At 44.6% G+C, this 26,246-nt stretch overlaps 1 protein-coding gene across 3 annotated transcripts in view; it reads left to right on the top strand.

Moving 5' to 3' along the window:
- Positions 1–673: 673 nt before the first annotated feature.
- PPP4C (protein phosphatase 4 catalytic subunit) overlaps positions 674–26,246 on the top strand; it is a 70,364-nt gene continuing 44,791 nt past the window's right edge. The window contains exon 1 of one of the 3 annotated variants that reach the window (XM_082261167.1): positions 674–843. The gene's annotated coding sequence lies outside the window, so the exon portion shown is untranslated. The remainder of the gene's footprint in view (positions 844–26,246) is intronic. The other 2 variants (XM_082261166.1, XM_082261165.1) reach the window with 2 other exon arrangements.

The following is a 26,246-nucleotide window of genomic DNA, read 5'->3' on the forward strand; positions in this document are numbered from 1 at the left end:
GCTAGGGGTACTGTGGTAATTATGGGGGGGGGGGGGTATAGTGGTATTTATTGATTAGGAGTACAGTGGTATTTATTGGTTAGGGGTACAGTGATAATTATGGGGGACTTACAGCGGTACTTGATTAGGGGTACAGTGGTATTTATTGGTTAGGGGTACAGTGGTAATAATAGGGGAGGTACAGTGGAATTTATTGGTTAGGGGTACAGTAGTATTTATTGGTTAGGTACAATGGTGTTTATTGATTTGGGGTACAGTGGTATTTATTGGTTAGAGGTACAGTGGTAGTTATTGATTAGGAGTACAGAGGTATTTATAGGGGAGGTACAGTGGTATTTATTGATTAGGAGTACAATGGTATTTATTGATTAGGAGTACAGTGGTATTTATTAATTATGGGTACAATGGTATTTGTTGGGAATACGTTGGCAGTTTACGCTGATAGGTCCTCGCTGTCACACCGGAAGTAGCCAGGGGGCGCCCATCCTGCTCCCTCGCACACACATTACATAAAGGCCGAAGTGGATGATGACGTTCAGGTCACGTGCTCCCTCCCCGCACCTCCTCTTTTTTCCCGCCGCGAGCTCGCGCAGCGCAGGGTTGCCAGGCAGAGACGAGAACGCGCCGCAGCGGAAGGGGAGGGGGCGGAGTCGGTGAAGGCGGGGCGCGGCGGTATTGACGTCATCCTCTCGCGGTGCTTCTCTTTCGGTGTGTGAGGAGGAGGAGGCGGCGGGAGCCACACCGGAGGAGCTGAGGGGGGAAGAACATCCGCTGATACCCCGTCTTACACCGGACGCAGGGGCCTCCCCGGGACACCGAGAAGGTAATGCTGGACTGAGGGTGGTCAGAGGGACGCCGCTACCGGGGAATCGCACCGTATATCGGGGCCTGTGTATAGAGTTCAGTCTATTTATCCCATACAGGAGGCTGTGTATAGAGTTCAGTGTATACAGGATCTCACATAAGTAAGTACACCCCTCACATTTGTGTAAATATTTTATTCTATCTTTTCATGTGACAACACTGAAGAAATTACACTTTCTACAATGTAAAGTAGTGAGTGTACAGCTTGTATAACAGTGTAAATTTGCTGTCTCCTCAAAATTACTCAACACACAGCCATTAATGTCTAAACCACTGGCAACAAAAGTGAGTACACCCCTAAGTGAAAATGTCCAAATTGGGCCCAAAGTGTGAATATTTTGTGTGCCCGTCATTATTTTCCAGCACTGCCTTAACCCTCTTGGGCATGGAGTTCACCAGAGCTTCACAGGTTGCCACTGGAGTCCTCTTCCACTCCTCCATGATGACATCACGGAGCTGGTGGATGTTAGAGACCTTGCGCTCCTCCACCTTCTGTTTGAGGATGCCCACAGATGCTCAATAGAGGTTTAGGTCTGGAGACATGCTTGGCCAGTCCATCACCTTTACCCTCAGCTTCTTTAGCAAGGCAGTGGTCCTCTTGGAGGTGTGTTTGGCTTGACACCATCTGAACCCAATAAGTTTATCTTGGTCTCATCAGACCACAGGACATGGTTCCAGTAATCCATGTCCTTAGTCTGCTTGTATTCAGAAAACTGCGGGTTTTCTTGTGCATCATCTTTAGAAGAGGCTTCCTTCTGGGATGACAGCCATGCAGACCAATGTGATGCAGTGTGCGGCGTATGGTCTGAGCACTGACAGGCTGACCCCCCACCCCTTCAACCTCTGCAGCAATGCTGGCAGCACTCATACGTCTATTTCCCAAAGACAGCCTCTGGATATGACGCTGAGCACGTGCACTCAACAGCTTTGGTCAACCTAGCGAGGCCTGTTCTGAGTGGAACCTGTCCTGGTAAACTGCTGTATGGTTTTGGCCACCGTGCTGCAGCTCAGTTTTAGGGTCTTGTCAATCTTATAGCCTAGGCCAGCAATGGCGAACCTTGGCAGTGGCACCCCAGATGTTTTGGAACTATATTTCCCTTCATGCTTATGCACCCTGCAGTGCAGTTAAGAATCATGGGAAATGTAGTTCCAAAACATCCAGGGGGCCAAGGTTCACCATCACTGGCCTAGGCCATCTTTATGTAGAGCAACAATTCTTTTTTTCAGATCCTCAGAGTTCTTTGCCATGAGGTGCCATGTTGAACTTCCAGTGACCAGTATGAGAGAGTGAGAGTGATAACACCAAATTTAACACACCTGCTCCCCATTCACACCTGAGACCTTGTAACATTAACGAGTCACATGACACCGGGGAGGAAAAATGGCTAATTGGGCCCAATTTGGACATTTTCGCTTTAAGGCTCCGTTCACATGTTAGCGTACGGATCGCGGGCAGAACCGCCGCGGTTCCGCCCACGATCCGGAGATTGTTGCAAATCGCGGGACGCCTGTGCGTTGCCCGTTGATTTGCAATAGCCCCCCAAACGCTGATCAATGTTGCCGCGATTTCCGCCTGACGAATCGCGGTAACATCGCGCAAAAAAAAATCGCGGGACGCATTACGCCCAAAAAAGTACAAGAGCTTCTTTGGAGCATTCGGCAGGCGGAAATCGCGGCAACATCGCTCAGCGTTTGGGGGGCTATTGCAAATCAACGGGCAACGCACAGGCGTCCCGCGACTTGCAATAATCTCCGGATCGCGGGCGGAATCGCGGCGGTTCTGCCCGCGATCCATACGCTAACATGTGAACGGAGCCTTAGGGGGGTGGTTGCCAGCAGTTTAGACATTAATTGCTGTGTGAGTTATTTTGAGGGGACAGCAAATTTACACTGTTATACAAGCTGTACACTCACTACTTTACATTGTAGCAAAGTGTCATTTCTTCAGTGTTGTCACATAAAAAGATAGAATAAAATATTTACAAAAATCTGCAGGAGCCTGTGTATGGAGTTCAGTGTATATGTATATCAAATACAAAAGCCTGTGCATAGAGTTCACTATATATGTATATCCAATACAGGAGCCTGTGTATGGAGTTCAGTGTATACAGTATATACATCAAATACAGGAGCCTGTGTATGGAGTTCAGTGTGATGTGTGTGTGTGTGTGTGTGTGTGTGTGTATATGTATGTGTGTGTATATGTATATGTGTGTATATATATATATATATATATATATATGTATATATATATGTGTGTGTATAATTATTTCTCCCATACAGGAGCCTGTGTATAGTGTTCAGTGTGCATACAGTTTTTCACAAGTGAGTACACCTCTCGCATTTTTGTAAATATTCTATCTTTTCATGTGACAACACTGAAGAAATTGCACTTTGCTACAATGTAAAGTAGTGAGTGTACAACTTGTATAACAGTGTAAATTAATATCTAAACTGCTCGTAACAAAAGTGAGTACATCCCTAAGTGAAAATGTCCAAATTGGGCCCAATTAGCCATTTTCCCTCCCCGGTGTCATGTGACTCGTTAGTGTTACAAGGTCTCGGGTGTGAATGGGGAAGCAGGTGTGTTATCGCTCACTCTTACTGGTCACTGGAAGTTCAACATGGCACCTCATGGCAAAAAACTCTGAGGATCTGGAAAAAAAGAATTGTTGCTCTACATAAAGATGGCCTAGGCTATAAGAAGATTGCCAGGACCCTAAAACTGAGTTGCAGCACTGTGGCCAAGACCATACAGCAGTTTTAACAGGACAGGTTCCACTCAGAACAGGTCTCACCATGGTTGACCAAAGGAGTTGAGTGCATGTGCTCAGCGTCATATCCAGAGGTTGGCTTTGGGAAATAGACGTATGAGTGCTGCCAGCATTGCTGCAGAGGTTGAAGGGATGGGGGGTCAGCCTGTCAGTGCTCAGACCATACGCCGCACACTGCATCAAATTGGTCTGCATGGTTGACGTCCCAGAAGGAAGCCTTTTCTAAAGATGATTCACAAGAAAGCCCGCAAACAGTTTGCTGAAGAAAAACAGACTAAGGACATGGATTACTGGAACCATGTCCTGTGGTCTGATGAGACCAAGATAAACGTATTGGTTCAGATGGTGTCAAGTGTGTGTGGCGGCAACCAGGTGAGGAGTACAAAGACAAGTGTGTCTGCCTACAGTGAAGCATGGTGGTGGCAGTGTCATGGTCTGGGGTTGCATGAGTGCTGCCGGCACTGGGGAGCTACAGTTCATTGAGGGAACCATGAATGCCAACATGTACTGTGACATACTGAAGCAGAGCATGATCCCCTCCCTTCAGAGACTGGGCTGCAGGGCAGTATTCCAACATAACAACCCCAAACACCTCCAAGATGACCATTGCCTTGCTAAAGAAGCTGAGGCTAAAGGTGATAGACTGGCCAAGCATGTCTCCAGACCTAAACCCTATTGAACATCTGCAGGGGAGCGCAAGGTCTCTTAACATCCACCAGCTCTGTGATGTCCTCATGGAGGAGTGGAAGAGGACTCCAGTGACAACCTGTGAAGCTCTGGTGAACTCCATTCCCAAGAGGGTTAAGGCAGTGTGGGAAAATAATGGTGGCCACACAATATTGTCAGTTTGGGCCCAATTTGGACATTTTCACTTAGGGGTGTACTTACTGTTGCCAGTGGTTTAGACATTAATGGCTGTGTGTTATTTTGAGGGGACAGTAAACTTACACTGTTATACAAGCTGTACACTCACTACTTTACATTGTAGCAAAGTGTAATTTCTTCAGTGTTTGTCACATAAATGGGGCGGTACTGTGGTGTAGTGGTTAGCACTTTCACCTAGCTGCAAGAGGGTCGTTGGTTCGAATCCCAACCACGACACTACCTGCCTGCACTGACTTTGGAGTTGATAAAACCCAGTGGACCAACACCAGCAGATGACATGGCTGCTGTAGGAGCCGGCGTGTCGAGCGTTCAGGCTGGAGCCCGTAGGAGCCGGCGCGCCAAGCGTTCAGGCTGGATCCCATAGGAGCCGGCGTGTTGTGAATAGTGGTCAGTATATATCCCATGTAATGGGTCTCGCAGTAGTGATCTTCATGAACTCTCTAGGACTCTATATGGTGACCGGTAGAATATAGTGATTATTATGGCGGATGTCCCATTTGAATGTTCAGCCACTCTGTGTCCCTCTCCCCCTTTTTTATATTTCTATATACTACTTATTTGAATATAAATTTCCTGTAATAACTTTTAATGGCTTATGGGTGCATAATTATAGTATTGCACACACTGTCATGTGTTTAGGGGTATGATCCATTCCTAGTACTCCCCAGTGATTATTCACCTATATATTACGATTGGTAGCTCTTGTGTCCTTTATTATTAAAGTAGTTTGCAGTCCTCTGAGATTATATCATTGGGACACAGGAACTCGTATTTCCTCTTCTATACTAATTATAGAATAAACACTCCATTATAATAATTTGGTTTAATATTCCTTTGGTATCTATGACTGTTCACACCCTATATACTGTCAGTTGTGTTTATAGAGTGGTGTGTTGATGTTTTGTCAGTACGATTTCTATAATCTGTATACCTCAGTACAGCTGCTTCATACAATACATACCTCTTGCAGAATTAGTAATATATGTACCATTTTTAAAGAAAACATGAGCGTGCAGGCAAAGCGTGTTGTGTGTTTTTTTTTTTTTTTTTTTTTCTTATGGGATTCCTGTTCTGTAACTGTAGGTCATACCAGAAAGGCACATGCCTAGAACAAAACATGGCAACAGGTATCTTCAAAAACTACTTGTCTAAGGGACTAAATCGTGGTCTCAAACTACTTGTCCTGATAAAAAAAAAAAAAAAATTCAAATCTACAGTGCTTTTAATATTAAAGGGGCTTTATGGCGACTTTTGCTGCCAGAGCTGTTTTTATAAGAACATGAAAAAAATGTAAGCCTGAAGATTACATAACCCCCCCCCCCCCCCCAAAAAAAAAAAATACATTTTCTGAAAGCGGACACTCCAGAGACTAAAATGGAAGTTCCAATTTTGTCACACAAAATTACCGCGAAGGTCTGGGAAACGCAAACAAAAGAACACACAAGTTAATTTTAGGGCCATGCAAGCGGAGACGGAGCTGTCATCCGCCGGCTCAGCAGGGATCGTGCATTGATCCCCGCTGAGCAGCACGGATCCGCCTACGGAGGCGGACCGTGTGAAAGAGGCCTTACGCGACTTGTCAGCCTGACGTCGCGGTCCATTGACTGCTACAGGACCTGTTCTAATAGGAGCGACACAAGTCGCGCCGATTAGAAAAAGGGTCCTGTACTACTTCGGAGCGACTTGCATAGACATTCATTATATGAAGTCCGTGCAAGTCGTGCCGACGTCGCTGTGCACGGGACTTCACAAGTCGCCCCCAAAGTAGTACAGAGTCGTGCCGCTGCAGTGTGAATGCGGGCTTAGGTTGCGAGTTAACAATAAACACAGGGTTTTACGATGTATAATTTCCTTCTTTTAGATCAAAGGAATGGAACTTCCATGTCTGAGTGCAGTTTAAGCTCTCAAAGACAGCCTTTGTTTTTGCTTACAAGTTAAAAGTATTTTTTGCTAGAAAATTACTTAGAACCCCCAAACATATTTTATATATATATATGTGTATATATATGTATATGTGTGTGTGTGTGTGTGTGTGTGTGTGTGTGTGTGTGTGTATATATATATATATATATATATTATTATGTATATTTATTTTATTTTTTTTTTGGGTGACCCTAGAGAATAAAATGGCGATCATTGTAATATATTTTTATGTCGCACAGTATTTGGGCAGAAGCCTTTCAAACGCAGTTTGTTGGAAAATACACTTTAATTTAAAAGAGAAAAAAATAAACAGTTAGCCCATTTTTTTTTTTTTTTTTTTTGGGTATAATGTAAAAGATGTTATCCCGAGAATTATGATTTTTAAGCAAAAAAATATTGTGATTCTCATTTTATCCAGAATCGTGCATCTCTACTGTCCGCCGCTCGCATCCCTGCAACAAGTAAACAATTGTAATGATCCCTGTACAAAAGTCTGCAAACCCTTAGTTCCTAATAGTGTATTGCCCCTCTTATCATCAATGACCACGTGCAGTCTTTTGTAATAGTGGTCTGAGGCACTGAATTCTTACAGGTGGTATAGCTGCCCATTCGTCATTGGCAAAATGCCTCCCAGGTCATACAAAGTCTTTGGTCGTCTTGTATGAACCACACGTTTTTGAGATCTTCCCAGAGTGGCTCAATCTTAAGATCAGGGAACTGTGATGGCCACTCTAGAACCTTCACCTTTTTCTGCTGTAAGTGCTGTGGGGTCAGCCTTGTGCTTAGGGTCATTGTCCTGCTGGAAAGTCCAAGAGCGTCCCACGTGCAGCTTTTGTGAAACAAAATGTAAATTATCTGCCAGTATTTTCTGATAATATGCTGCATTCATCTTGCCATCAATTTTTCACAAGTTTCCTTCTGCCTTTAGAGCGCACCCCCCCCTCCCCCAACGCATCAGTGAGCGACCACCATGCGGAGAAAATCCGTGTGAAACCAGCCTAGTTCTCCTGAGATTCTCTGGGGTTCTCTTTGTATCCCGGACTGTTCTTCTGGCAGTTGTCTGCAATCTTTCTTGGTCTACCTGACCTTGACTTGGTATCAAGAGATCCCAGAATTTTCCTCTTAGGTGATTTGCCAGCACTGACCGGCATATAATCAAGGCTTTGGCTATCTGTTTATATCCTTTTTCCATGACCTTATGCAGGTATTTTGACAGTTCTTTTTCTGCTCCCTATGGCTCAGTATTGTCTGCTCAGTGCATCCACATGAGTGCTAACCAAACTATTACCTATTATTTTAAAAAGCCAATAATGTGGGAAATTAACCTTTTTTTTTTTTTTTTTTTTTATTGCATTTTTAACGTGTGTCTCACCTTGTGTGTCTGTACCAAGGCCAAACATTCCATGGGATGGAAACCTTTTTTTTCAGCAGGGCCATTTTGTGGTTTTATCTTCAGATTTAAAAAGGAGCCAAACCACTATGAGAATAAATGGCTTTTATATGAATACGTTTTTTGGTATGATCATATCATATTTTCAATATCTCTGCCAAATGTAATGATTTTTGCCGGGGGAATGTAAACTTTTGAGCACAACTGTTTACAAGAATAAACTTGTTACATTTAAGATGTAGCACTTACTAGACAGGTGATTGTAAGAATCGCAACAGTGTTCAAATAACTTTTTTTTTACTGGACTGTTTCTATAGAAGTAGTAATAAGTGATCATAAAGTCATTTTTGTCATAGTTCCTGTCCTGTGTAATTTTGCAGGGAGGGGGACACAAACCACCTTCTTGGGTCCCCCACCAGTGCTCTTGGCTCCTCCTTAGTAGTACCCCATAGTAAGCGGCTTACCATGGGGTACCACCTGCTCCCCAGTTGCGCTGCCTGCATCCATAGACAGACGGCATGGCTCAGCCAGCTCTCTCATCATATTTGACAGCAGCGGGAGCCTCAGCAAAGCCTGTGCGACAGGAAATGAGAGGAGATAACTGCTATAGAGGAGCACAGTGCTGGATCAAGTGAGGATACCAGTAAGGATTGGGGGAGGAGAGGTGGGGATGATCCGGTTACCTAATGTAGGGAATACATTAAGGTAAAAAATGTTTGGGCTTTAGATTCACCTTAAACACTTGAAGACCAGGTTTTTCTGGCACTTTTTTTGTATACATGTAAAAATCGTGTGGGTTAACACCAGGGGCGATCAAAGGGTTAAATGTGTGCCTAGGGGGTGCTTTCTATCTGTGTGGGGGATGGGCTCACTGGATGAACAGAGACCTGTGTTCCTAAATGGGAGGGAGGAGCAGAGGATCCCTGTGTTTATCACTCACAGAACAGCGGTCAGCCATGTTTACATTGGCAGACCGCCTTTCTGTCTGCACTGGGGAGAGCTCACTGGTGCCTGGCGGACATTGTGGCAGCCAGACCCACTGTTTGGCTCCCCCTCTAGCCAACTGGCGCATGCACAAGCCCACACTGCTACATGAAGAAGTGATGTACACCCTAACACTATATGTATGTATGGTATGTATAGATTTATTTATTTTTAATGCAAAGAACAATAAGTCTGCCTGTCAAAATCTAAAAGATGTCACGTTTTAAAATTGGGCACGCCTCCATGTGGCGACTGAGCAACTTGAATTTTATTATCCATAGGTGGCACTTCAAAAGCCCTTACAGGATACCACCTTATACAGTGGTCTAGTGCTAGAATTCCTGCCCGTGATCTGGTGTTTGCAGCGATAACTTTACATGTAAGGGACGATCGCTGTATGTGTGCGGAATCCATACATAGTTACATAGTAGGTGAGGTTGAATAAAGACAACAGTCCATCCAGTTCAACCTGTGTAGGTGTGTGTGGCTGTAATCATCTCGCATACCCCTGAATGTTCTGATCCTTGAGATGTACGTCTAGAAGTCTTTTGAAAGCCACCATATTGCCTGCAGAAACCACCTCTTGTGGTAGAGAATTCCACAATCTTGTAGCCCTAACAGTAAAGAACCCCCCACGTTGCCTGAGGTTAAAACGCTTCTCCAATCGCATTGTATGCCCCCGAGTCCTCATGCAATCACTGCGACTGAATAGCTTTTCTTCTAAGCCTAGATCCCCATTGAGATATTTAAAAATTGCTATCATGTCCCCCCTCAGGCGTCTCTTCTCCAGGGAGAATAAATCAAGCGATTGCAGACGCTCCTCATAATCAAGGTCCTCCAATCCCCTAATTAGTTTAGTTGCCCTTCTCTGGACTCTCTCCAGCTCCAACACATCCCTCCTGAGGACTGGTGACCAGAACTGGATAGAATACTCCAGATGCGGTCAGACCAGAGTTTTATAAAGTGGAAGGATTATAGTCTTATCTCTGGAATACATCCCTTTCTTAATGCATGCTAATATTCTGCTGGCTTTGGCAGCTGCCGCTTGACATTGCATGCTGTTGCCTAGTCTATCATCAACCAAGGCTCCCAGATCCTTCTCCATTTTTGATTCTCCCAGGGGTTATCCTCCTAACGTGTATTGTGCTTTTATGTTGCTAGTCCCCAAGTGCAAAACCTTACACTTCTCTACGTTAAACCTCATTTGCCAAGTTGTTGCCCACTCCGTTATTTTGTCCAGGTCATTCTGTAGGATATCTGCTTCATGCTGTGCTGTTATTGCCCTGCCCAATTTTGTGTCATCTGCAAAAACTGATATTGAACTACTGATCCCGTCCTCGATGCTGTTTATGAATAAATTGAACAAGGTTGGTCCCAGGACTGAGCCTTGGGGGACCCCGCTTACCACCCCAGACCAGTCTGAGTATGCGCTGTTTATTACCACCCTTTGGACACGGCCTTTTAGCCAGTTCCGTATCCAAGAGCAAACCCTGCTGTCGATACCTGCAGACCTTATTTTATAAATTAAGCGCTTATGGGGAACTGTAGCGAAATCCAAGTACACCACATCCACTGGTCTGCCCCTATCTAGCTCACAGCTCACCTCCTCGTAGAATGTTAAGAGATTGGTTTGACAAGAACGCCCATTAGTAAACCCGTGCTGGTTACTACTAATGATGCTGTTGCCCTTAGCAAACTCTACGATATAGTCCCTTATCATCCCCTCCAGAAGTTTACATACTACTGATGTCAGACTAACAGGCCTATAATTTCCCGGGATATGCCTCTAACCCTTTTTGAATATCGGAATCACGTTAGCTTTCCTCCACTCCCCTGGTACATCCCCTGTCCTAATACTGTCAGCAAAGATCAGGAACAGTGGTCTGGATATAACCTTACTGAGTTCCTTGAGTACTCTCGGATGTACGCCATCCGGGCCTGGTGATTTGTTTGTGTTAAGTTTATCCAGCCTTTCCCTGATTTCACCCTCTGTTAGCCATAGTGGCAAGTCCTGTGTATTACTACTAACCATACAGTCATGGTCAGTGTACCCCTCCTTTTCCTGTGTAAATACTGACGAGAAAAAAGCATTCAGCATGGTTGCTTTTTCAGGGTCTTCTGTAACCATCCTCCCATCATTGTTAATTATGTGTGCAATATGCTCTGCCCTAGTTTTTTTGCTGTTGATATACTTAAAGAATTTCTTTGGGTTTTTTTTTTACTATCCTCAGCTATTTGTCTCTCAAAGTCTATTTTAGCCATCTTGATTTCGTGTTTACACTTCTTATTTGCCTCCTTGTATTGGTCGAAAGCCAATACTGTGCCCTCTGATTTATATTTCCTGAAGGCCAATTTTTTTCCCCTAATAAGATTTTTAACGCTCCGGTTTAGCCAGCCAGGTTTGGCTTTGTCTCTTCTAAATTTATTTCCCGTAGGAATGCACTGCAAGATGCCTTTGCTTAATATATTCCTAAAGCATTCCCATTTTTCCTCTGTGGTCAGGGATCCCAGGGTTCGGTCCCAGTTTACCCTTTCCATCAAAGAGTACAATTTTGGAAAGTCTGCCCTTCTGAAGTTAAGGGTTCTTATGTTCCCCACTTGCCTTGCTATATTGTTGTTTACGCTAAATGTGATCATCCTGTGATCGCTAGAGCCCAGGTTGTTCTGGACCCCTACCTCCGAGATTATGTCTGGGTCATTAGTGATCAATAGATCCAGGATTGCGTTTTCTCTAGTAGGAGAGTCCACCAACTGTGACATGTAATTATCCTGTAAGGTTTCCGTGAATAGACGGGCCTTCTGTGAGTGTGTAGTCCCCTCTCCCCAGTCAATGTCGGGATAATTGAAGTCCCCCAATATGATGACAGATCCTAGCTTTGCCACTTTACCCAAAAGTGCTAAAAATTCCTGCTCTACCTCCTCCCCTTGTTTAGGTGGCCTATAGCAAACCCCCACAATTACTTTCCCCTTTTCTCCTTCCCTATGGAGTTCTACCCATACGGATTCTAACTCCATACTCATCCCTTCCGTAATGTCACTCCTCTCTATCACCTTTACATTATTCTTGACGTAGACATACCCCTCCCCCTCTTTTTCCTATCCTGTCCTTCCGGTACACTGAATACCCTTGGATATTTGCCAGCCAGTCATGTGAGGGGTCGAACCAAGTCTCTGTTATTCCCACAAGGTCTATGTCCTCCTCATGTACTAACATTTCCAACTCAACCATTTTATTAGCTAGGCTCCTGGCATTAGCATATACCCCTCTTAGTTTTACGGAAGATAAACGTGATTGGTGGTTATGTTGATTCCTGTTTGGTCTGCAGGATACAGATTTTCGCCTTCATTGACCGACACAGCTTCATATTGTTTTGACCATTGGGATGCCCCAAAGCAGTAGAAGCATGAGGGGTGGGAAAAAATAATGCCAAGAGAAACCCGATTTCCCAAGGCTAAACATAGCCAACCAGGAACACCTGGAGCTCACCTAGAAAAAACCTACACCCTCAAAGAGAAAAAAACCTCTTTAGACAGCAGCCTGCAAAAACCTTGCGGCCAAAAGAGGCATCCAAATATGCCAACACATCCACCCTGTAGAATTTTTGTGCACGTGTGCACCGACGTCCTAGTTGCCGCCTTGAAAACTTGCATCACTGATGCCCAATCGCGACAAGCTCAAGAGGCACTCAGCCCTAGTAGAATGCAACCGAACTACCGTCTGCTGTGACCATATCCAGATGGATCAAGAAGAAACCGCTAATCTTTACGAGATCCTTCAGTAAGGACAAAGAAAGAAAGCATCTGATTTTCTGAAGAGTCAGTAGCTGCCAGGTAAACCCTAATTGCTCGAACCACATCCAAAAAATGCAAAACAATTTTCTTGGGATGCTCGGGCTTGGGAAAAATTTAAAGGCAGCACAATGTCTACATTGAAATGAAAATCGGAAGCCACCGTAGAAAGCAAAGACTGATTAGATCAAAGTATCACCTTATGTCTCTCCAATTCCTCCTGTATTGAATTGTATTGTAACTGTAATGTCTTCCCTCATATTGTAAAGTGCTGCGCAAACTGTTGGCGCTATATAATTCCTGTATAACAATAAAAAATTTCTCTGTGGACCACCAAATAAGATGAGCGGCAGGACCACACCACCAATTCCGACATTGCGGACTGAAGCTGTAGCCACCCAAAAAGGCAACCTTCTGTGACCATGTAAACAAAGGAATCTCTCTGATGTACTGAAGAGGTTTTTGAAAAAAAAAAAAAAAATGATAAAACCCTATTAAGATCCCATGGAATAACTGGGATCTCCTCGGAAGAGCCATCCTTCAATACCTGGCTTAACAGCCACGCTGTTAAAGCCAGTGACTGTAAAGCAGGATGGAAGATCTGCCCTTTAGACAGCAGATCTTCCCTGAGAGGAAGACTCCAAGGAGCATTGATGACCGACCTTACCAGATTGCCCAGCAGAAAGGTCTGGGACAAACTTCTCCACCCATTCCAGGAGCTTGGCCACTTCCCCGCCCCACCAAGACGCTCTTGGTGCCCCATTGAGGAAAGATGTAGGCCACGGTCTCGGCATTGTCCGAATGAATCCGGACTGGGCAATCCTACAAAAAGTTGTCCAGAGACTCAGGCAAAACGTTATCGTGCTGAATTCCAGAAGATTGATTGGAAATTTTTGACTCTTCTAATGTCCAGGACCGTTGTATGTCAAGCTTCCCCCAGCACTTTAAACTAGGCAGAAACAAACTGAGGACTGTAGCAGTGTGAGGGGTTATGTCTGCAGGGAAAGCTCTATAGGCATGGGGAAAGCTTTTTCCTGCCTAGTGTCCTACTCCTGTAGGGGGCAGCATACCCCCAGTGCTCAAGAAGATCTGAAGCTGCGTCTGTCAATGAACGATGGAGAAAGCAGGTTTTTTTTTTTTTTTTTTTGAGCCCTGACAGTGTAGGAAGTGTCCGTTCTGGCCAAAGGTGCTTTCCAGAGCTCCATTTCCTCCTTCCCTTTTTTATTTTTCCCTTGGAAAAAGTTTGTGTGCAAGAGGCCTGACTGTAAGACAGCCTTGTCTCTGCTCATTTTTGCTGATCTGTGCATATCTGCTTCATACAAAACTTGACATTTCTTTATTCCCTGTGAGTGTCTACCCCTGGGGAAGACGATGCTCCGCTCAATTAATTCCTTTATCCACACACCCAAAATACCTTACTGCAGGGGAATTTCAAAGTTTAGGTTTCTGATGAGATACATCAAGTGTCAAAATACGGAAAATTGGCTTCATTAGAGGGGGAAGGTTCAGTTACTGATACTAAAGTTAATTTATTTCCATTGACTCCCTTTGGCTGGCTGTGTGAACACTGTCAATCTAAAACAAATTCACCTTGAAGGCTATGTTGTGTAGACCAGGCTTTCCAAACCAGGGTTCTGTAAAAGTCTAGGGCAGTGTTTTCTCACCTTTTTGAAGTCAGGGCTTCCTTTGAAAAGTATTTTTTAGTCTCAAGGCACTCCAGTTAAGGCTTGTGTCGAGGAATGCGCACAAAATTGTATGGCTTCCCTACATGCAGACAAAAGCACTGCTCTTTAGCAGGAGCACGGGGGTGGGGTGTCATTAAGGGCCAATTTACACTATTACAGCTGTCGCAGAGCTTTACCGCTGCAACAGCTCCATTACAGGCAGCACTAGGGGGCATTGTGGTATTGTATCCCTTTTTTTTTTTTTTTTTTTTTTTTTTTTTTTTTTTTTTCTGAGAGCTTTATTTGAAGTGTACAAAACATACACCTCATTCACTGCAATGTCATTGAAATCATTGTTTCCCTGTGTGTCCCTGCGGTAACAGACGTTTTACCATGCAGTGTGAATTGGCCCTAATTTTTACTGGTACCCCCATGCATTAGCAAACGTAGTGCAGTGGGAGTCTGGTGTGTGTGGTGGTTGTTTTTTTTTTTTTTTTTTTTGGTATGCTGTGATTTAAAGAGTGCTGGCTGCCAGGTGTAGCTTTGTACTTGGCACTGGTATCAGATACCCTACTGATACTGAGTATCTTCAGGAATACTCCTGAAAATGCTCTGGATGCCCGATGCAGATACTTTCCCGGTGCCCGAAATTGCATTCTACCGCAGGGGGAGCACATCTCCGGTTGGCTGCCCGTGGGGGGGGGGCACATCTATGGCTGGCTGCCCGTGGGGGGGGGGCACATCTATGGCTGGCTGCCCGTGGGGGGGGGCACATCTATGGCTGGCTGCCCGTGGGGGGGGGGCACATCTATGGCTGGCTGCCCGTGGGGGGGGGGCACATCTATGGCTGGCTGCCCGTGGGGGGGGGCACATCTATGGCTGGCTGCCCGTGGGGGGGGGGCACATCTATGGCTGGCTGCCCGTGGGGGGGGGGCACATCTATGGCTGGCTGCCCGTGGGGGGGGGGCACATCTATGGCTGGCTGCCCGTGGGGGGGGGGCACATCTATGGCTGGCTGCCCGTGGGGGGGGGCACATCTATGGCTGGCTGCCCGTGGGGGGGCACATCTATTGCTGGCTGCCCGTGGGGGGGGGGGCACATCTATGGCTGGCTGCCCGGCAAAGGAAGGAGGTGTCTGCAGTTCTGGCCGTTGTTAAAATTTTCATAAGTGCAATATGAAAAGTTTTTTATATCGTATATAAATGAGCAGGGCGCTGAAAATGAGCCACCTTGGGTGTCAGAAACTGATGTTACTGATTTGTTTCTACGGCTGAAGAACACAATGAAAAGAGAATCTAAGCGGTGATGCAGAATATCAGTGATGTGTTATCCTGTTGGGTGAAAGGATTACTGTTGAATGGACAGAAGACCCTTTTAAATTGATCACAATTGGGGCACGACTCCACAGTGCTGCCTTTAGATCCTCTGACTAATGTATCTGTATGTGTTTGTAGTTGTAGATTTCATTCTGTTCACTGCTAGTGTAACAGATCTAGTCCCACCAGATCACAAGCTGGTATATATTTTTACATTTTAGTTCTTTTTTTTTTTTTAGTCCAAGCTTCTTGGCTGTGATTACATACAGTGGGGAAAATAATTATTTTAATCCCCTGAAGATTTTTTAAGTTTTCTCCATTTCAAAGAAACATACATAGTAGAGCTGCACGATTTAATCATATGAAAATCGCGATCTCGATTCACCCCCCCTGACGATCTAAACCCGACATATTCTGCTGAGGGAGCAGAGAAAACAGCTGTGGAAAACTCCCAGGAACTATAAACAAAATGATTACATTGTATCTTTTCCTTCCCTCTGCCAGGGAGAAAGGAAGTTTAACCTCTTAAAGACTGGACCTTTCTCTGACACTTGTTGCTTGCAAGTTAAAATCATTTTTTTTTGCTAGAAAAGTACTTAGAACCCCCAAACATTTTATATATATTTTTTTAGCAGAGACCCTACAGAATAAAATGGCGATTGTTGTAATATTTTATGTCACACTGTATTTGCGCAGCAGTCTTTCAAAAGCAATTAAACTTTAATGAATAAAAAAAAAAAAAAGTAACAGTAAAGTTATCCCAATTTTTTTTTGTTACACAGAGAATCGTGAGAGAATCGTGATCTTTATTCCAAGCTAAAAAATTGTGATTCTCATTTTGGCCAGAATCGTGCAGCTCTAATACATAGGTGTATTTTAAATGATAGAGACAGAAAATCAACCAAAAATCCAGAAAAATCACAATACAAATGTTATAAAGTGAGTTGCAGTTCAGTGAGTAAAATAAGTATTTGATCACCTACAGACCAACAATAATTCTGGCTCCCACAGACTGGCTACAGTATGTGCTCATGGGGTACACAGATTAGTCCTATAAGTTAATGAGTTGTTGTTAGGAGCAACTTCTTAAAGACAACCATCCACAGAATCTTTCATTCAAACTTCATCATCATGGGCAAGATCAAAAAGCTGTAAAAGAACATCAGGGACAAGAGTGTAGAACTGCACAAGGCTGGAATGGGCTACAAGACCATCAGCAACAAGCTTGGTTAGAAGTTGACAACTGTTGGAGCGATTATTTACAAACGGAAAAAATACAAAATGACCAATTGCCCTAGATCTGGAGCTCCATGCAAGATTTCGCCTCATGGGGTAAAGATGATAATGAGAAGTGAGGGATCAGCCCAGAACTACACAGGAGGAGCTTGTGAATGATCTCAAGGCAGTTGGGACCACAGTCGCCAAACCATTGGTAACACAATATGCCGCCATGGATTGAAATCCTGCAGTGCCCGTATGGTCCCCTTCCTCGAACACCGTCCCTACAGTCATGTAGGTGGAAGCGTTGTGCTTTGGGGCTTTTTTTTTTTTTTTGCCGCATTGTTTGGGTCAATGGACAGGGCCATATACTGTAAAATCTTGGATGAGAACCTTCTTCCCTCAGCCAGAACACTGAAGATGGGTCATGGATGGGATTTCCAGCATGACAATGACCCAAAACATATCGCCAAGGCAACAAAGGGGGGGCTCAAGAAGCACATTAAGGTCATGGAGTGGCCTAACCAGTCTCCAGACCTTAATCCTATGGAAAATTTATGGACAGAGTTGCAAAGTGACAGCCAAGAACCTTAAGGATTTAGAGAATGTTTAACCACATCCTACCCGCGGTGCACCTATTCTGGGACGCTGTCGTATGATGGCGTACCAGAACAGCCTCTCTCGCAGGGGCGCGTGGAGCGGTGATTGCAGCCGCGCCATGTTGCTAGGACTCGGTGAGACCCCGATCTCGGTAAAGAGTCAATGACATGACTCTTTACCCATGTGACTGGCTGTGTCCAATTGCAGCCAGTCACATGTAAATGAGGAAGTGCCGTTATTTGGCTCTCGTGAGGCGAGGAGAGCCGATCAGCGGCTCCTCCTCACAGGGGAGACAAGGACATGTAATCGGGGCACTGATCATTATTACAGAAAATTGCAGTAGAGTGCCAATCAGTGCCCATAGTGCTGCCAGTCAGTGCCTGCTCATCTAGGCACTGATGTGCACTGACTGGCAGCACTATGGGCACTGATTGTGGGCACTGGTGCCGCCCATCAGTGGGGCATATTAGTACCTCACAAGTGCCAACTCATCAGTGCCCATCAGCGCAGCCTATCAGTGCCCATCAGTGAAGGAGGAAAAATATATATTTTCAAAATTTACTCACAGAAAATAATTTTTTTTTGTAAGAAATAAAAACCCGGTGGTGATACCACCAAAAGAAAGCTCTATTTGTGTGAAAAAAATGATACAAATTTCATACGGGTACAGTGTAGCATGACCGCGCAATTGTCATTCAAAATGTGAGCACTGAAAATTGGCCTGGGCAGGAAGGGGGTGAAGTGCCCGGTTTTGAAGTGGTTAAAGAGTGGACCAAAATACCTCTGAGATGTGTGCAAACCGGGTCACCAACTACAGGAAAAGTCTGACCTCTGTGCTTACCAACAAGGGTTTCTCCACCAATTACGAAGTCGTGTTTTGCTTGGGGATCAAATACTTATTTTACTCACTGAACTGCAACTCAATTTATAACCTTTTGTATTTTTTTTTTTTTTCTGTATTGTTTGATATTCTGTCATTTTAAAATACACCTATAATTATAGACCCTTCATTTCTTTGTAAGTGGTCAAATTTACTAAATCTGCAGGGGATTAAATAATTTTCCCCACATATAGGATCCTTTAATATTTTGACAGGTTTTATGACTGCTTTTATCTGGTTACAATCCTAGCAGAGTATTTTTTGGAGAAATGGGTCAGTCATTGAAAGTGACATGTTAAAGCTCATGGTAGGTTACTGTGACGCTGCGTTTTTGAATCGTGGGCAGAATTGCCGCGGTCTGCCTGCAATTTCAAAGCGCAGAGATGCGAATGGCTGCAGAACACACATTTGAGATGCCATCCGTTTGAATGGCACCTAAAATCTCTGTGGTTCTGCCACGATTGTTGAGCTGCAGAGGACTAAAGAAGTTCTCTTTTTCAAGATTTCCTCTCCTCCCTTCTGTTTCCACCCATTGGGTAGCAGTACTGGCAGTAGGTAATAGTCAGGTGTTTGTAGTTAGCAGTCTGTAAATAAGTCTGACCATTGTGTCAGCAGTTAGCAGGTTCATGTATTTTACATCAGCACTATGTCACAGGTGAAATCTAATCTCTCCTTTCCTTTTTCTGTGTGTTGCTCTTTTCAAGGCCGTGAGTTTATCTGAAATCATTTGAGCCTTGACCTGCTCACGTACAGTTAGTCAATCCTGGCATCAATGCCAATGTGTTCTGCCCACCTCTCTAACCCTTTGGGCTGCACCCCCTCCAAATTGTAGTCAAATGGTTTCATGAACAAAATAGATCTTGGTGTATTCTGTGCTAATTGTCCTTGATTATTTTGAGGATTACTTTGGTTGAAAAATACAAAGTTTTGAAGATCTAAAGGGGAAATGTGAGCATTTATTCTCTTTTGAGGATTCTATACCAGTCAATTTCCTGACTGATTTGGACACCTATTTATTATTTATTGCAAGTCAGATTATCTAGTTTTTAGTATTGAATTTGGAAGCGTATGGGGAATTCTGGACAGTCTGCGCCTACAGCCCTGGGCTTCCAGCTGCACCAGTTTTCTGCTGGTTTGTCAGGTAAAAATTTAAATTTGCAACAGGGCTCAACAAACCACAGGCGCCAGGTCGCATTGGTGGTTAGATTTAGGGGCCTGGGTTACTATCGGAGGGGTCTTGTCGCCAGAAATCCCAAGTCTCCTGTGAGGTGCGGGAGTCTCCCGCATGCGGGCTGCGGCTCCTGACACCCGCAAGTGCCCCGCCTGCATGTGGGAGACTCCCGCACCTTGCAGGAGATTTGGGATGTCAGGCGAAAGAACGGGGTCTGTCAGATGTGACAGAATGGAGCTGATGCTTCCTGTGTAGTTCTGGCTCAGTCCTGTCACAGGCGGAGTGATATCAAATGTACTCCGCCTCTGAGAGGAGAGATACAGGTAGCCTCCATGCCACTCAGTGATCTCTGTGCTAGGGGTGCAATTAAAAACCAAAAGCACAGTAAAATCTCAGGCACCATTATCAGCACCTTCATTTTTTAGTTCCTTGGGAAAAATGCCGATCACATCATTTTCGGCTGAGATGCTTTGGCCGCCAAAATTTCGGTACATCTATAATCAGTGCTGTAGCCGGCAGTACTGATTGTTTGGGGAAAACATGACAGGCTGGTTGTACAGAAGTCTATCATCTATTCGAACCATCTATGGACAGGATGATTGAACCCAAGTTGATCATCTTGGGTACAACCTACATGTCAGATTTTTCATGCAATTATTGCCAGCAGCTATAGCCACTATCAATAATCGCTGTGTTCTCCTGGCAGAGACGGCTCTGCAGGAGGTATTCCCTCATCACTGACTAGGTCGATCGGAGGAATCAAGGCCATATTTACAAAATCGCACAGTCTATGGGCAGCTTCACCTGTGAGATTTTGGTGACTGGGCACACATACTAGTGCTCCTGAGTTTTACTATATTGGGTCAGAGGTATATTTAAGCTGTGGGAATTTAAAGCAGGCACTGATCTTATAGTAAATCTGTCTCCACATTAGTGTGTCAAGGTTGCTAGATCTTGCAGTTAATTTTCACGATAGAATTTATTTTGATATGGAGAGTAAGTGTACGGCTCCATTCACATATAGGCATCTTGGATCGTTGGCATAATCTCTGCGATTTCTGCCCGTAATCCCGAATCATTGCAAATCTCGGGACGCCCGTGCGATTCCCTTGATTTGCAATGGCACCCCAAACGTGGCACGATTTTGCCATCATTGTTTGTTGACTGACAAATCAAGCAAACAAAATCACGGGATGTCTGTGGCCCAAATAAGTATAAGAACTTTTGGGCAACCGGCGTCCCGCGATTCTGTTCACACTGTGATTGGGGTGCCATTGCAAGTCGCGGGAATCGCACGGGTGTCCCGCAATTTGCAATGATTCGGGATCACGGGCAGAATCGCAGAGATTATGCCAACGATCCAAGATGCCTATATGTGAATGGAGCCGTACACTTACTCTCCATATCGAAATAAATTCTATCATGAAAATAAACTGCAAGATCTAGCAACTTTGACACACTAATGGAGACAGATTTACTATAAGATCAGTGCCTGCGTTAAATTCCCATGATCGCGATCCGAGACGCCTAGATGTGAATGGAGCGGAAGGCCTCATGCACATGGGACGTTTTTACAGCGGCTGTTTTTGGCGTCGGACCCTTTTTTTTTTTTTTTTTTTTTTTTTTTTTTTCCTGCAGCCAGTAATTTCCCCAGCATGTTCTCCTATGTCTCCATACACAGCAGTTTTTGACAGGGGCGTTTGCTGGCGGGAAAAAAAAAACCCAGAACTAATGGGAGAGGAGTTTTTCAGCTGTAAAAAAACGCGTCTATTCTGCGTTTTATCAACATTTTTGAGCCATAAGCCTTTGTGGGAATATAGTTTTTGCTAAAATAAAAAGCTAACAAATGCTACAGCTGGAAAAAAAGCTAAACGCTGAAACTCCTACAACTTTCTACTGACCTTTTTTAATAACGTCCAGTGTGCTTGAGTCCTAAAACTTGTTGGGGATTTGCCTGAATTCAGTACTAGGATGGTGGAAGTGCATGCAGCTTGTGATGTTCTAAGACATTTTGTCAAGTGAAGCTAAACCACAAAGGGAAGTCTGAGATCCGGGGCTTTGTCTATAGAGATCAGCAAAACTGGTGCTTTGTCTTCTCACAAAAGGACCAGTTTTGCTGCTAAAGTTGTCCCCCGTTTTTTTTTCTTCCCATCTGTAAAAGTTTGAATTGGAACTGTTGGTGAATGTAAACATTTGGAGAGGACGGCTTGAATATGGAAAGTGTATTCATCTTGCTGCCTTGGAAAATGAATTGGGCCAGCTGTATGGCATGGTGTAAATCCTTAACAAAATGTTGATTGGAAAAATGAGACAAAATATATTTACTAATGAATGGATACATGTATAATGAATCATCGAATTACAAAGTATAATTTTCTCCTCTGTCAAAATGTGTCAAAAATGAGTGCTGAGAACGATGAAAAGGCTTTCATAAACAAGAAAAACGGGAATAAAAAATGTGCGCATGAATGCAAAATGGCAACTTTAATATGCAGCGAAGTGTGTGTGTGTGTGTTTTTTTTTTTTTTTTTTTTTTTTCCTAGTGTATACATTTTTAAAAAGGTTCTTCACTCTAGCACAGAAATCCTGTAGATGCTGACTTTTAATAACAGGACACTTGGACTCCATTCACACTACTTGGACTCCATTGACCGCTACAGGAGCCGTTCTAATAGGAGCGACACAAGTCGCTCCGACTTAGAAAAAGTGTCCTGTACTACTTCAGGGGCGACCTCGGAGCTACTTGCATAGACATTCATTATATGAAGTCCGTGCAAGTCGCGCCGAAGTCGCCCCCGAAGTCGTGCTGCTTCAGTGTGAATGCGGTCTTAGTGATTTATTTTAAAGGAGACTTTACAAACATGTTAAACTTACCACCTCTGTGCGGTTGGTTTTGCAAAGAGCTGCCTGGATCCTCTTTGGGTTCTTCCCGCCTTCTCCTGGCCCCTCCTGCCTATTGAGTGCCCCCCACAGTAAGCAGCTTGCTATGGGGGCACCTGAGCTGCAGCTCCATGTGTCCACTCAGACACAAAGCTGCCGTTTTGGCCCCCCCCCCCCTCTCTCTCTCTCCTGATTAGCCTACTGACTTTGACAGCAACGGGAGCCAATGGCACCGCGGCTGTATCTCAATCAGGAGGTAGAGTCTCAGAACGGCCGAGGGACTTGTGGACATTGCTGGACAGAGGGGGCACAGGTAAGTATTAAAGGGTGCTGCGGGGGCTGCTTGCATACAGAAGGGAGTTTTATCTTTATGCATAGAATGCATTAAGATAAAAACCTTCCTGACTTTACAACTCCTTTTAACCAGTTCTGGACCGGAAGGATTTGCCCCCTTAATGACCAGGCCATTTTTTTGCTATTCGGCACTCCGTTGCTTTAACGGTAAATTGCATGGTCGTGCGATGCTGTATCGAAAAAAAATTGATGTCCTTCCCCCCCCACAAATGGAACTTTCTTTTGGTGGTATTTGATCACCTCTGCGATTTTCCGCTCCCCGCCACTATAAACAAAAAAAAAAATGGCGACCATTCTGAAAAAAAAAAACATTTTTCACATTCTGCTATATAACATTCCCAAAAAAATGTAAAAATCAAAATTTTTTCATAATTTAGGCCAATTTGTATTCTGCTACGTATTTTTGGTAAAAAAAAAAAAAATTGCATTCAGCGTATTTTGATTGGTTTGCGCAAAAGTTATCGCGTCTACAAACTAGGGGAAATATTTGTCATTTATTTTACTAGTAATGGCGGCAATCTGTGATTTTATGGTGGAACTGCGACATTGCGGCGGACAGATGGGCCCCCTAACTGACATTTTTGACACTTTTGGGGGACCAGTGACATTACTACAGTAATCAGTGCTAAAAATATGGACTGTTACTGTAATACTGGCAGGGAAGGGGTTAACCTAGTGGGTGATCAAATGGGTTAAATGTGAGCCTAGGGGGGAGACCTATAATCCTATATAGGAGGATCACAGGCGCTCTGTGATCATTTCAGAGAGAACGGTCGGCTGTGTTTACAATAGCAGACTGTCCTCTCTCTGCGGGGATCGATCGTGGGTGCCCGGCGGCAGTCGTGGACACCGACCCGGTGTATTGGCATCCCTGCTGCTCAGTTGGGGGGCAGAAGCATGGCCGCCGTAGTGCTAGGTTGTTTTGTACAGCCAAGCCAGCTAGCCGCAGTTTTACTGTGGTGGGGGGTCGGCAAGTGGTTAATCTGTCCAGGTATCCAGCGCTGTCCCAGCCCAGGCTAGTTCAATAGCTTTTGGTTCCCGGCACCCTTAACTGCGGGCAGCCAGCTGTGCTGCATGCAGCTTCACAGCCAGCTGCCCCACTGAGCTGTTTGGATGTAAATGGAGTGTTAGGAAGGTTGATTTTACAGAAGGGTTGTGAATAAATCCCATTGGTAGTCTTAACAATATGTACTGCACTTGTTGGGTCTTCCCAGTGGGAACTCTCAGGTGGCAGCTCTGCTCTTTCATAGGGTATTGAAGGGGCTAGTTTACACACATTCTTTACCGCATTGGCCTGGTGTGATGTATGGGGGAATGTGATGTGTAAAGAGGGCATTGTACTATTAACTTTTTTTTATGGTGTCACAAAATAACACTTTATTTAAATCTCTGCACGGTAGGACTGTGTAAAAATGCAGATATACGGTGCACCGCACCTCAGCGAGGTGTTCTTCTGTGAACAATTTTTGTGCCCTTGCGGTGAGCCGGCATTGATCTGTGCAGATCAAAACCGCTCAACATAACCTGGTGTGAAAGAGATTTAAGTGGACAAAGTGAGCAGCAGGAGAGCTATTTGCTCCTACTGCAGTCAGTCAATTCTTAGGGGGGGGCTTGGCTTGAGCTGTGTCTCTTGGTGCATGCAGCCCGGCTCGGGAGCATTCCTGCATGTGTGCTCCCATGGCACACGGCTTGCCATAGGCACTCACAGGGAGTAAAGCCCCGTACACACGTACCGAACGATCGGCCGTCTTTTGTCCGAGGGCTGTCGTGTCTGTTGAAAAGTGCAAAAGACTGCACACGAATTTTGTCGGCCAACAGCCGACTGCAGAAGTGATGTCATGTGATGGTTAACTTTCCTTGTCTTTTTTTCTTTTCTGAGCATGCCCAGTCTTGCAAATCTGCTGTCTGTCGGCTGAATTCTGTATTTACTGGCGAACAATCGGCCGTTCTGGTGTCGGCATACAAAAATCTTAATGTTTGCACAACCGATTCTGTTCGGCCGAAAGTGTGCTGTCGGCTGTCGGAAGCATCATACTAACAAGCCGAAAATCGGCCGATTGTTCGGCGGCAGACAATCTGCACGTGTGTACGGGCCTTAAGAGGCAAATGACGGTGGGGGACTGACTGTTCATTATAATATGCACTGGCCATTTAAACATGCTCTCCCTGTGCTTGCATTGATTCCTCTGGTTTCATCCCACCCTCCAAAGACATACTGGTGTTCGGTTATTTGGCTTCTGTCTAGATGGGCCCGTGTGTGTGTTGGGGCCCTTTAATGTACTCTTTAAGTGTATCTATATGCCTAGCCATGCTATATAATCAATGGGAAGTTTACACTTGGCTTCTGTGTGTTGGATTTTTTTTTCTGTAGGTAGACCTAACTAGCTGTAGTGAGACATGTGGAATTCCATTACTTGTTGTGAGGTTATGGCCTGACCGCTTTTGCAGTCTGCCATCCAGACATAGGATTTCCAATAGCTGATTAAGTGTAGTGTGGACATTTGGAGCCAGACAGTGGAGTCTGGAAGCCGGGGGACCTGCACTTCTCTTGACATCAATAAATCACTTTAAAATCCGGCATTGTACCATTCGGAGGTAATTCTCGTTCCTCACTGTGCCAGAGGACTAAGGTGTATGCCAAGCCAAAGACTTGATGATTATGGATAGAGCAGGAAAAGATTAGAGCTCTCCTGGATTTTTGCAGCTATGCGTGACCTTGTTGAATGAAGGCTCACTTCATGTCCTGGCAATAGTTTTTCACCAGGCAGAAAGTGAAAGAGAATCTGCAATAGGGGCACAGACAGCAATACAAATCTGACCGGTTCCAGTCTTCCCCCCTACTACTAAATAACATTTTTTATTTTTTTTCCTTTCGGTCTGTTTCTGTTGGAGAGCTCACCCTTACTTTTTTGTTTTTGCTGAATCCTGCATAGCAGTTATTACCTGACGTCTCTATTGGTGCCCATACACTAGACGAAAAATCATTTGAAAGTCTGTCGTTTGAACAGTTAAGTTTTTGGTACAGTTTAACCGTTTGCTGACCGCCGCAAGTACATATACTGCGGCGGTCAGCCCCGGCCAGGCAAAGTGACGTATGGATATGCCACTAGCCTGTCACGTGATTGTGAGGCAATAGCGGGCGCCCGCCCCGCCTCTTTCCCTGGGAAGTCCGTGCGTGTGACCGGCGGACCCGATGTCACTCGCGATCGGCCGCCGTGAAGGGAGAAAGGCAGGCGGCTATTGTAAACAAGTCGCCTGTCATTCTCCCCTGTGTAAGAATAGCGATCATACGGTTCTACTATGTAGGACCATTGATCACTGTTCCTACACCAGTAGCCATGTCCAATCACAGTTAGAAGCACACCCCTAGGGACACACTTAACCCCTCCTTCCCCAATAAAGTTAACCCCTTCCCTGCCAGTGTCATTTTGCAGTAACAGTGCATATATATATATATATATATATATATATATATATATATATATATATATATATATCACTGATTACTGTAGTAATGTCACTGGTAACCCCAAAAATGTCAGTCAAGAGTCCGA

The sequence above is a fragment of the Pelophylax lessonae genome (assembly GCF_965119305.1).
Source record: "Pelophylax lessonae genome assembly, chromosome: 6".
In the NCBI taxonomy this organism is placed as follows: domain Eukaryota; kingdom Metazoa; phylum Chordata; class Amphibia; order Anura; family Ranidae; genus Pelophylax; species Pelophylax lessonae.